The sequence below is a fragment of the Diadema antillarum genome, unplaced genomic scaffold, assembly GCF_040938485.1.
Source record: "Diadema antillarum isolate AM-2024a unplaced genomic scaffold, OU_Dant_1.0 seq00001842_RagTag, whole genome shotgun sequence".
Lineage (NCBI taxonomy): Eukaryota > Metazoa > Echinodermata > Echinoidea > Diadematoida > Diadematidae > Diadema > Diadema antillarum.
This window is the reverse complement of record NW_027272514.1, coordinates 40101-52226: the sequence shown is the minus strand read 5'-3', so window position 1 is coordinate 52226 and position 12126 is coordinate 40101.

The following is a 12126-nucleotide window of genomic DNA, read 5'->3' as shown; positions in this document are numbered from 1 at the left end:
AGCAGTTTCCAGATGTCACTGGATGTACGATCTATAGCTTCACTGCAAGTTCATAGTTTACAACTCTTTGATATACGTGATTTGCACACAAGATTGAAACAGAAAGACAAGATATATTAAAGGGATGGTACAGTTTCGGTTGAAATGGGGCTACAAGTTTCCAACGTTTTTTTTTTTTTTTTAATGAGAAATGTTTAGATAATGAGAAACCTCTTACGCAAGAGCATTACAATTCTAAAAGAAATTCAAAGTTTATTTGATGAAAATTCGTGTTGAAAATGCCTGAGGTACCCAAAACAAGGCAATCCAAATAAAAAGTGGGACCCATCTTATAATTAGGATCGCTTTGTTTTACTTTGGTTTTTTATCATATCTCAGCCATTTCATAACCGATTTTCATCATTTAATGAACTTTGAATTCCTCTTTTACGATTGTGTATAATTATGCTCTTTCTCATATTCATAAAGTGGTTTCTAAGTATCTTGCAAAAAGTTCAAGACTGAATTCTCACTTCAACCAATACTATACAATCCCTTTAAAAGAAAGGGCAAGAGAAATCTGAAGAGGGATCAATCAAAGAGATCTCAGATAGTATAAAACAATGACACAAAAATGCAATGTGACGAATAAAATCGGTATAATGAGAGTAACATTGTAACCTGAAAGGCTGTGAAAGACTGATAACATTTAGATGTAAACTAAGCAGCATACGAGGATCATTCTGTCGGGATTGAATAGAATGCTACAATGATAATCATCTTGATTATGACGCTAATGGTAATATTGATGGAATAAGAATGATGATATACTCCTGACTTCTCCTTGGTGATGATTGTGATTGCAACGCTCAATTACGTAATAAGTATTCTATAGCCCCTGACCAACCCAAGTAGTAGATAAGCATACATCACCAACTTAACACTCTCTTTCTTCATAATCTTTTATTAGCACCCTGTTTCTCAGATAATACTTAAGCATTTTTCAGCTCTATGATCCTTATATTTGCTGCAAAATAACAAAAGCAATGTGTGTAATTGCATCGTGTTATGTATTTTGTTTCAATTTTTGTTGGATAGATGGAAGTAAATGTCAAACTGAACTAATCTGAACTGAACTGATCATGGTATACACGGACTGTATTCAATATGTCATTATTCAGACTGTTGAAAGAATCAACAAGGTGAAATTCACCGACATCACATCCACACCAATGATCAGATGAATAAAAAATCGTAAACCTTGTCACCAAAATAAGAAGTTTGGTGAATAATGATGATGATGATGATGATGATTATAGTAGTAGTAGTAGTAGTAGTAGTAGTAATAGTAATAATAATAATGAATAATGAACAATAATAATAACATTCAATAGATAGATATTTAGAAGGATGAATAAACAAATAAACAGATAGACACATAAATAAATGAATAAATAAATAGATACAAATCTAAACTGGAAGGACGCTTTGAATTAATTCCATCACGTGGAAATACCTACAGCTAATATCACTTTACAGTATGTCAAATGTCTCTTTCTTACCTGCCGTCTGAGCTTAGTGGAGACGAGCCAAGATGTATGAGATAAATGAAGAAGTGGGACCAGCGAGACTCTGATTATAAGCGTATTTACGACATGTTTTCTGTTGGAAGCATGGTAACCAATAGAAATAATGCGATCTCACATTGACTCACCTGATTCGTCGAACCTCGGACAATCAATTGGTCCCCGGCTCGTTGAACAGATGGCGCCCATTGTGCTTTTAATACTGCTCAGAGCCGTCTGGCATGAAGAGTGCCATAACTGCATTGCTCGTGGAAATGATGCTGCTGCTATAATTATCATCATAGATAAAGTCATCTTACTTCTGATTATGTTTGCTTCAAATGAATATTGAACGACGGTATGATATCAATGATAATATTATGAGATGATCTCACACTGAGTGAGATAATCATGTATAAGGGACAGCCAAGAGCAAATGGGTGAACGTCACGAGCAATAACACCCATGCACGAGTCTTACCGCCCACGAATCGAACAACCGAAAACAAAGTTTTATAATTTATGCAATGGTCTCCTGATCTTTTGAGTAGTTTTGTGTCATCTCACAGAAGGACTGGCGTCGTGCTGTAATCGCGTCTCAGAATGTTCTCTTTAATTGTATTTTAAGCTGATGTTAAAAGGGTCGTTGAGTTTTAGTGACTGCACCCTCACCATTTTTGCGTGTATTTAACTCTACCTAGAATGATTTGAGGCAAAGAAAATCGTTCCCTCTCCCCCTTCAGGATCCAGGAATTCCGTAAAGGGGAGGCGCCCTCACACACACACACACACACACACACACACACACACACATACATACACACACACAATATATATATATATATATATATATATATATATATATATATATATATTATACATATATTATGTGATCGTGCATCACAAAACAAACAAAAAGTCGCATCCCTTGATTTTACGTAAGGACTCAAAAAAGGTGAAACGGGTCAACCAAGTCAATATTAGGTTTTTCATATATTCTGAAAAAGCTGATATCCTTCTCCTACATTATTCTTAAGTTTGGAATCACAAAATGAATATGAAGGTGCATTTTCAGCAATTTTTCTACAACCATTTTCTTTGGCGTAGGGAGATCAGGTATGTCTTAGAGGCCCCTTTTCATTTCTTGATAACCACTTGCACACTATTCACTTTCAAGTCAAATAACTTTTGAAGGGATAAAGCTACTGCTTTGAAAGTTGGCATTATTCATAAACAGTATGTGTTGATAAATTTTGACCTAATCTGATAATCCCTTCATTATTGTTTCTCCAGTGGTTTCCATCCTATTTTTTGTCCCATTCATCGCACAGATAGCACGGCTTGGTAAAGATTACACGCTTGAATAGACAGTTAGACCCTGTACTTCAGAGCCTCTTTTCTCGGTTCACACTTTTCCAGAGTGTGTGTTTTCTTTCTAATATTTAGATAGGTTAGGAGAGTCCATTTCAATTGAGCTATACCTCATTTTAAAGCTTACAGTCTGCTCTTTCATAATCTGCTCTTAACTCAAAATCTATTTCTGGCGACTTTTAGTTTGTTTTGTGATGTAAGGTCACACACACACACACACACACACACACATATATATATATACATTATATATATATATATATATATATATATATATATATATATATATATATATATATATATATAATGTATATATATAATATACTGCTTCCCCTCACTCTTTCTTTACGAGCGGAGATTTGTTCAGTATGATATTTGTGTACAGTATATTATAGTATGCATGACATCTTCACATTTGCCACCTTATATGCTTTTCATGGCTATAGTGAAAATATTGTCGATGTGTGGTAAGAAAATTGATAAAAATGCGCACACAGGTTTCTTATAATTATTATGTAACTTTGAAGGATCTGACTCTCACCTGCTTATTTACCTCATTTTCCACATCAAATAAGTCAACTTAAACATGAAATGAAAAATAAGATATGAGATATGGAACGACCCAAACACACAAAGAAAGAATGATAATGATGAATGAGCAAGTAGCTTTTAAGAAATTCATAAACAAGGAGAAAATAGAGAACTGTATAACTAACATTTCGTTTTTAAAATTGAATTTTGATTTCAGGACCAAGATATAAGTTGATTAAAGCATGAATGAGGGAGTGAGAAAGAGGGAGAAGGGGAGAAGAGAGACGAGAAGAGAGAAGGAAAAAAAGTAAACCGAGTGCTGCATTTCAGCTGATGCATAAATTTACTTATCTGTTATTCACTGAAACGGCTGTTTAGAGGTTAAAGGGATCTTATAGTTTTTGGTTCAGACCTAATTTCAGGTTTCTAACATTTTTGTGTGTGTGAGATAATGAGAAGCATCTTATAAAATATATGAAAGAGCATGTAATTCCATGAGGAATTCAACGTTTATTTGATGAAAATTGGTTTTGAAATGGCTGAAATATCCAAAATAGAGCGATTCTAATAAAGTGTGGGACCCACGTTTTATTACGATCGCTTTGTTTTACTTTGTTTTTGGATGTGTCAGTCATTCCAAACCCGACTTTCATCAAATAAACTTTGAATTCCTCATAAAATGGTATGCTCTGTACTATTTCATAAGTGTTTTCTTGGTATCTCGCAAAAAGTTAAAAGCCCAATTCTCATCTCAACCAATACTGTGCCATCCCTTTAACGCCGAACGTTGCCCAGTGTTATTACTTTTCTTTTTCCTTCTTGTTCTTCATCAAGAAAACGAGGCGCATGCGGCGGTGGCATGGCGTTCCATACATGGCATGGCATCTTGACGCGCGTCGTGTACACTCGCACTGTACGACTAGCAAAGAGCAGGGAGGTGTTACAGAGATATAGTGGCAACTCTTCGTAATTCATGCAAACACATGTTTGGGTTCAAGGCGTTACAATGGGATGTCTAGCATTCCACTATGCTTTTAAGTCATGCTCGCCATCGCTCTAGTTGCAAGACGAAGTTCGGAGACGAAGAACGCATTTCACCTTTCGTTGAATTACAAGCTTTATTTCACCGTAAAATTTTAAATGAAATACTCGAATTGATTTAGAATAGTTTAGGAAAGAATTCAATATTATAAACATGTATTTCTAGTTTCTTCGTAATGCGCAAATCGTAATGAAATGAAAATTAGGCCCTAATAAAAACCTAATATTTTTCTATAATGCGCACATTGCCGCATGTTAGTTTTCTATCTTTTAATTTGGGATATTTTTGATCTTTCAAATAAAGTACTCCGCTAAAGCGTGTTCCAGAGTGCTTTTAAACTATTTGCTGTTAAAATTGTCAGTTTTACACTGCATTTTAATTCGCTGCTCCTATTCAAGGTACACAAATTCATTGTTGCCATCACATTGAAAGAGAGAGCGAATTGCAGTAGGGGCAAGTATTTCCAGATGTGAGGGCGCTACTCCCGATTATTGATGCTCTCTTTTCTCAAAGCAATTGGGCAACACCTGTAGTTCAACGCATAACCTCGGCGGTGCTGCGCATGACTTCAAAGGAGAGCAGTAGTTGTCTCTCCTTCTCTAGCACCTCCCTGCAAAGAGCGAGTAGGCTGCTGTACTGAACTAAAGCGACCCTCGACGAGCGTTGCCCTCAATCCATGAGAACGTTGATAAGTTTGGATAACTTAGGCGTGGTTTGGCTTTCGTTATCTTTTATGACGTCGTTATGAATTTGCTTGTATCGAAATACACGAGAAACTGTTTGTGTTTGCCAAGATTACGGACATATTATGTCCGATGTTTCCACGATGCTGGGAAAGGTCTACGGGAGGATCATCTATCTACACCAGACTTTCGACTGCCTGTGCTGGTGAGAGTAGGGGCCAATCGCCACCGCTGTTTTCACGAGACAATCCTGTCGCATGATTTATTTATCGCTGTTCGATACTTCATTACATTTATATTTCAATGAAAAGTAAGCTTGCACTGTGGTAAACAGTTAACAAAATTAGATTTATCTAATTCATTTATGATCAATATTGTTGATGTAAATCTAGGTGATATCCGTCTATAGGCCCTATATTATTTTAATGTATATCATCCCATAAGAGATAATAAAAGTGCACAAGACAGTGCATGCACACTCCACACACACACACACACACACACACACACACAAACATACGTATACACGAATATTCACATGCACACAGGTATTATACTTAATAATTCATTAACATAATATATCATTCCTCGTTAGATCTGCTTTTACTCGATTTATGCATGCTTTCTAAAGTGTAACAAAGTACACCATGTGCTGTCAAAACTTGCCCCAACATTGGGTGAAGTTATTACAAATTTCATGTGTATTGATTCCGCATTTATTAGCAGTTCATGCGTTTGCCTAGCTACCAAGTACCAAGGTTTTTTGCTGCTTCCAACTGATAGAAAGTAGAATTTATTCTCATAGAGAAAATGAAATAAATATGTTTGTCTTTGTTTGTTTAATAGAACTCAAAAAATAAAATCTGTAACAACACCTTTTCATGTCCCGTTTCATGAAACTTGTTATCAGTAACAACTGCCACATTTCTATGACAAATTTGCTCTCAGCCAATCAGATGCAAGGATTTCGCTATAGCTTATAACAACTATAGTAACTTGCTATTGATAACAAGTCTCATGAAACGGGGCCCTGATCTCCCCTATAAAAGGTTGTTAATGTTGCTTTAAACTGCTCCTTTCTCGATGCTTTTAATTTTTGTCACAGTCATACTCACCTAGCTGGTGGGAATTTAAACATTTCAACAAAGTATTCATGGACCATGAATACATTAAAGAAAAAGGACTAAATTTTAGTTATTCCACAAGCACGACAACTTGCATGTACGTTTAACTATTTGATACGTGTACATGACACCCTGCAGATGTACAGAAATATCTTATTACATGATTTCATGAATATGATTACCTGGAGTATATACTACTAGTAGAAAAGAAGGCATAAGTGTATATATATATGTATAAATATGTATATAATGTATGTATGTGTATCATGTATACACGTGTGTGATGTATGTATGTATATGTATGTGTATACATTATCATACACACACACATTATTCATAATATATATACATGTATATATACATATATCATACTTTTATACATATATATTTGGTACTGACATAGAAGCCATGATGGAGAGGGGGGGGGGTCCGTATCAGTGACAAATATCGTGAAGTAAACGCACGATGAATGTAGATCTACGGAACACGTTCATAATAGTTGCATCCCAGAGAATTTGCTGAGAGCGTGGGAGTTGCATCTGCCCGGGTGTCGTGACTCAAGTGACAGATTCCAGCGACAAATGTGAGAGACTGGCAGCTGTCGTCATGGAAACACACCATGAAACATGCCAGCAGAGATACATCTGGGAGTGACGCGTATGGTTGGTTTAACGAACAGTGGTTTGACGTCAGCGTCCTATTGGTGGATCCGGCTGCGCGAAACAACTTTGACCGACGCTCCTCCGGGGTAAAGTTGGAGAAACTAGCGATGGGTGTGGTCAGGAATGTATCGTCTCCGCTTCCACTTTCACCGCTTCCAGACCACCAATAACCTGAATCCCATCCACCGCTATCAATCGAGCCACCACTCCCCTCTCCACTGCCACTACCCATGAACGCATCACCGGAATCATCACCGCTGTCAAGCCAGGGGGTCCCGACGTCATCGTCGCTACCACTCCTTTCACTGAGAATCTCAGTCGCGTAAGTGGTCCCAACACTGCTATCGCTGGAGTCTCCTCCTGTGTAAACTGCTGGAGGTATGATAGCTTCTCCCCCTGGAATTGAACAAAAAATAAACGATTTCGCATTTGTCTGAAGATCTTCCATTTCTGCTAAACCTCCTCATTCAAATAGCTGTGATCGATGTTAAAAGTTCTGAAGAGTGTGGTCAGCCGAGCCAACCCGAAGATGAATGGACTCCCAAAGAATATTGGAATGATATGCCGCAGATAATCACTGTGATCGAAAAGCACCAATAAAAATCATCATCAACAGCAGCGACAACATAAGAAGAGAAAGCATTGGTCACTTACGTTCGCAGAGTACGGACAGATTCCAATGACAGGAGACTTCACTGATACCTGCAGATGATGTGTTCACCACGGGATCTCTTTCCCGTAACATGAAGCACTCATTGTTGTCACTTGATGGCGCCGACATCCACCAATCTGTGAGCACAGAAACACATTTAAACCAGCAAACTTCAAAGTAACGAGAACACGTACACCATTTTCATATTCGCACTTTTCTTGGGGTGGGGGAGGGGTGGGGTCTTCACCTTCCTTGTTAATTACATAATTATATATTTATAATTTTCATTTCATATTGTATATTGTGATGTCAATGATATGCGTGTATCTTCTGCACAGAATTCATGATTACATATTTTTGTTGGAGATGGGAAATATGTGAATGAATGAATGAATGAATGAATGAATGAATGAATGGCTGTTGACTTATTTTATATACACACCTATTTGACACACTATTTGATATTATTTTTGAACTGTATAAATACGATACATAAACGTAATAGCCTGTATGATGCACTTGGATGCCTTTAAGAAAAAGACTCAATGTATTAATGATCCATTAAGGTTGCATTCAGTTGGAGGTATCTCTCCCTGAACCTGTGAAAAATGTCCTATGTTGTAGTCTCTGTGTATAGAAAACACTACTTGGGAAGTTTTGCAAATTTGAAAGGTTCAGGTTCAAGCAGAATTGCAAAATTCTTTACTAGAAGTATGTGGTTAAACGACTGGAAAAAAGACTTGATTAAGGTAAAAGAAAACTTGTCACTTCTAATCTAAATTTGTGGCACTACAATGCTCATTTATTATCCCATTATATCGCAACGATGAGTTCGCCCCTTCCAATTGATGCACATGATTTGTTGATATAATCATTATGGATGACGTTGCCCCAACACGTTTCTGTGACATTTCCAACAAAAGTACGAGTCAGAATTGATATGTTACCTGTGAATATACCATGCATGCAATACACACTCTCGCAGATTCTCCAGAGATATTGAAGTGCGTGGGGGAAAAACCCGAACAAAAACATTGCCTGTATCAGACATGTCAAGAGTAGGACTTGGCAGTTTTCGCATTGAAAAACAAAGTATGCTGAGTCATCTTGACATGAGTAATTTTTTACTGGATATAATAGCCCGAATCTGTGATATCTACATGATTTGGCTTGACCCGTCTGTACACCCTGATGGGATCCATATACATTTGTACTAAAACCTTTTTTTGAGAGCAGTGAAACGCTACCTCATCAGACATCAGAGAAAGTTGAATACTGTATACGCTGTTATTTTCGCGTAGGCCCTACAGATAATTAGGAGGTCATAAACATTTTCGCGATTGACGCCGACGCTAATGTATAATGCACTATCATCCAAGGCCATCAAGACATTTTTGCGCGTTGTTAAATTTGCGATCCAATTGCATCATCCCCGAAATTCGCGAAATTCAAACCCTCGCGAAAAGAACAGCTTATACAGTAGATAACACACGTTATGACAGCACATGTTTCAGTTTGTACTCTGTAATGTGTGTTGCACACATTAGTCATATACACACGCACATACAAAATAACAACAGCTTTAATCGCAAATATCTCAACTTAAGTGTAGAGTGACAGGAGAAGCTCTTCTGAGATTAAAATTTCAGAAGAATGGAGTTAGCTTGTTCTGCAATAAAACTCTTCGCGTATAAGGCATAGAGATAGATAGATAGATAGATAGATAGATAGATAGATAGACATTAGTTTATTTCATCAAAAGGAAAGTACATAGCAGCCCAGAGGCTGAATTGCGTGCCCTTGATGTAAATGTTCAAACGAAACAAAAGAATACAAAAATTATTTACATTAAACAGATACAAGAAAGTAGAGGGAAAGAGAGATATCCTGATTTTGATAAAGCACTCAAAAGTGACTAATCTCATTGCTTCCCTTTTGCCCGTAAAAAGGAGTGTTTTAATGGGAAACATCGACGTCGGCCTCAGAACCCTTTTTTCAAGGTCTCTACACATTTCACATCGACTTTAATCAAAGACGTAATTTCAGATTGTAAGAAAGAGATGATCATTAAAAGTGTATTGTATGCATTGTACTTGTATCTTTTTATTTGAAATGGAAATAAATAAATGAAACGAAACGAAAGGAAATATATTTTGGGGGCCGTTGTCATCATTGCATCTTCAATGGAGATCTCAATATCTGAAAGCCGTATAACTTTTTTCTTTCTCACACTGAATAGTGATATACTTGCTCTTTTCTTTTCCTATTTTTATCTTGGTAATGCTCATATCAAGCAAAATGAGAAAAGATGGCAAAGCAAATCAGGAAATGTACAACTATGAGTATAGTTTTCCCATAAAACTGCTATTTTTTATTCCTTCATTAATTCGTTTTCTTGGTTCAGCAATAATGACCAAACTATAGTGGTTTTTAACTATTGACTGCTGTCAGAAAGTATTTATAGTATCTGTGGTTTTTATTCTTTTTCGATGTTGAATTGAAAACATTTTTTTAAAGATCAATGCAACTACTGAAATCCACAAGAATTACTAGACTTAAAGAGAGATTTTTCATTCATTCACTTTCATTTGTTACTTCAGTGAATCCAAAGAGAGAATATCAAGGTATTCTTTTGAAAATTACCCATTAAATAATCAATAGCAGGCGAAAGTCACGGAAATGATCGATTTTTACTTCTTTTGCCTCACTTTTAATGCTATAATAAAACCCCCTCTTCCCTGCACTCAATGCGGCTCTCTTTTTGATTTGTTTTGATTTGTAGTGTACAGAGCAATCAATAGATCTTAAACCTTCTTCTCCTAGCAATTCCATTAGTACTTGGAAATCTAAATGGAGCTTTCGCAAACTGTGGACATATGTATCGAGTAAAGTGACCTGTAAAAAATAATGTACACTGTTTGGATTGGAGTAAGTACTACTTTGCGTTGCAGTGTGTTTGAATTCATGCAATGAAGTTATGCTTAAAAATATACCAAACGTGAGTTTTATTTTTGTGTCGCTTTCGTATGGTTTTATTGCACTCTATTTTCACTCCGAATCGATAAGTCGGTAAATGTAGGACATTGTATCAAAAGTTTTCTTGTCATTGCTTTTCTTATGTGATGTGCATAAAGATGAACTGGAAAAGAGAGGGAAGATATATATATATATATAAATATATATATATATGTATATATATATATAATGATATATATAAATATATATAAACATATACATTTATACATGTATATATATATATACATATAGATATATATGTATATATACATACTATTATACATAAACATATACATATACATGATATGAGAGAAACTATATTGGGACAAGCAATGTTTGCAGCTGAAAGTGAAGGGATAAAATGTGCAAACAGAATGGAAGAAGAAGAAAGGTAAAAAGAGATAGAAATAGAGAGACAAATATATAGAAAAAGGAGCAATAATGACAGCAGAAGAGAGTATAGGCCTACTTGAAGAGAGAAAAAAAGAAAGAAAGAAAAGAGAGATAATATCGTAGAATGAAAAGAAAGAGTATTTTGACACTTGCCATTACCGATGCTACCACCAAGCGTAGTCCCGTCCTCACATTCGTACCGCCCGTCGTAGATTTGGTCCGAACACCCGACCCAGATGCCTGGCTCCAAGGTGGTTGCCAGGAAACCAGATACATCCAAGGCAGCCAGCTCGGCATCATCATTGGGTACGAAGACCTGTCCTCCCTCCCTGGTACACAGGGAGAGTGCTCTTGAGTAATTCGCCGTTTCTCCCTCGACGAATCTGTAACATCTCGCGTTTATCCCTTCCCAGCCATACGGGCACGTTGTCCCTTAAAAACAGGAGGAAAAGAAAAAATATCTCTCTCAAATCATTTATCCCTGGCATAAACAGGAATTTAGAGAGCCATAAAACTCACTGCCAATAAGAAATTGTACGACTTCCTTGAAAAGCAGGGAAAAAAATAACAGACAAAATGTAATGACAAACTAAAGTACACACATGTATCGTTTGGGTACATTAATAGTTTTGTCGCAAAGCGTGTTAACTCCATTCTTGTTAATCTAAGATTTTTGCACTTAAGTTTGCTAAAAACAGAGACAAAATTCCAAGTGAAGATGAAATACTTTTAATCCTAACTTCAAGAATATTCCTTGTTTTGCAACAAACTAGAAATCACTGGACAGGTTTTATTTTGTTCTGTGTAATCATGAACTTTAATACGCCCTTCTTGAAAATGTTTAACTTTGGCGATTCTTTAACCCTTTTTTGTCATCAAACTCTCCCTTCATATATAGGTATTGCTACCTGAAAGACACAGTGAAAAGAGAAAAACAGAGCTGTTGTAAGCTGGTAAGTGAATGGCTTAATCAATAGTCGCCGACATTGGAATTCTACCTCTGGATCTGTCCAGTTTGATGTACATGTAAGAACAGTGCATGTAGTGTTGATAACAATCATCATGATAATGATGACGCATTTATTACAAAATGTAATATTATGTACTCGT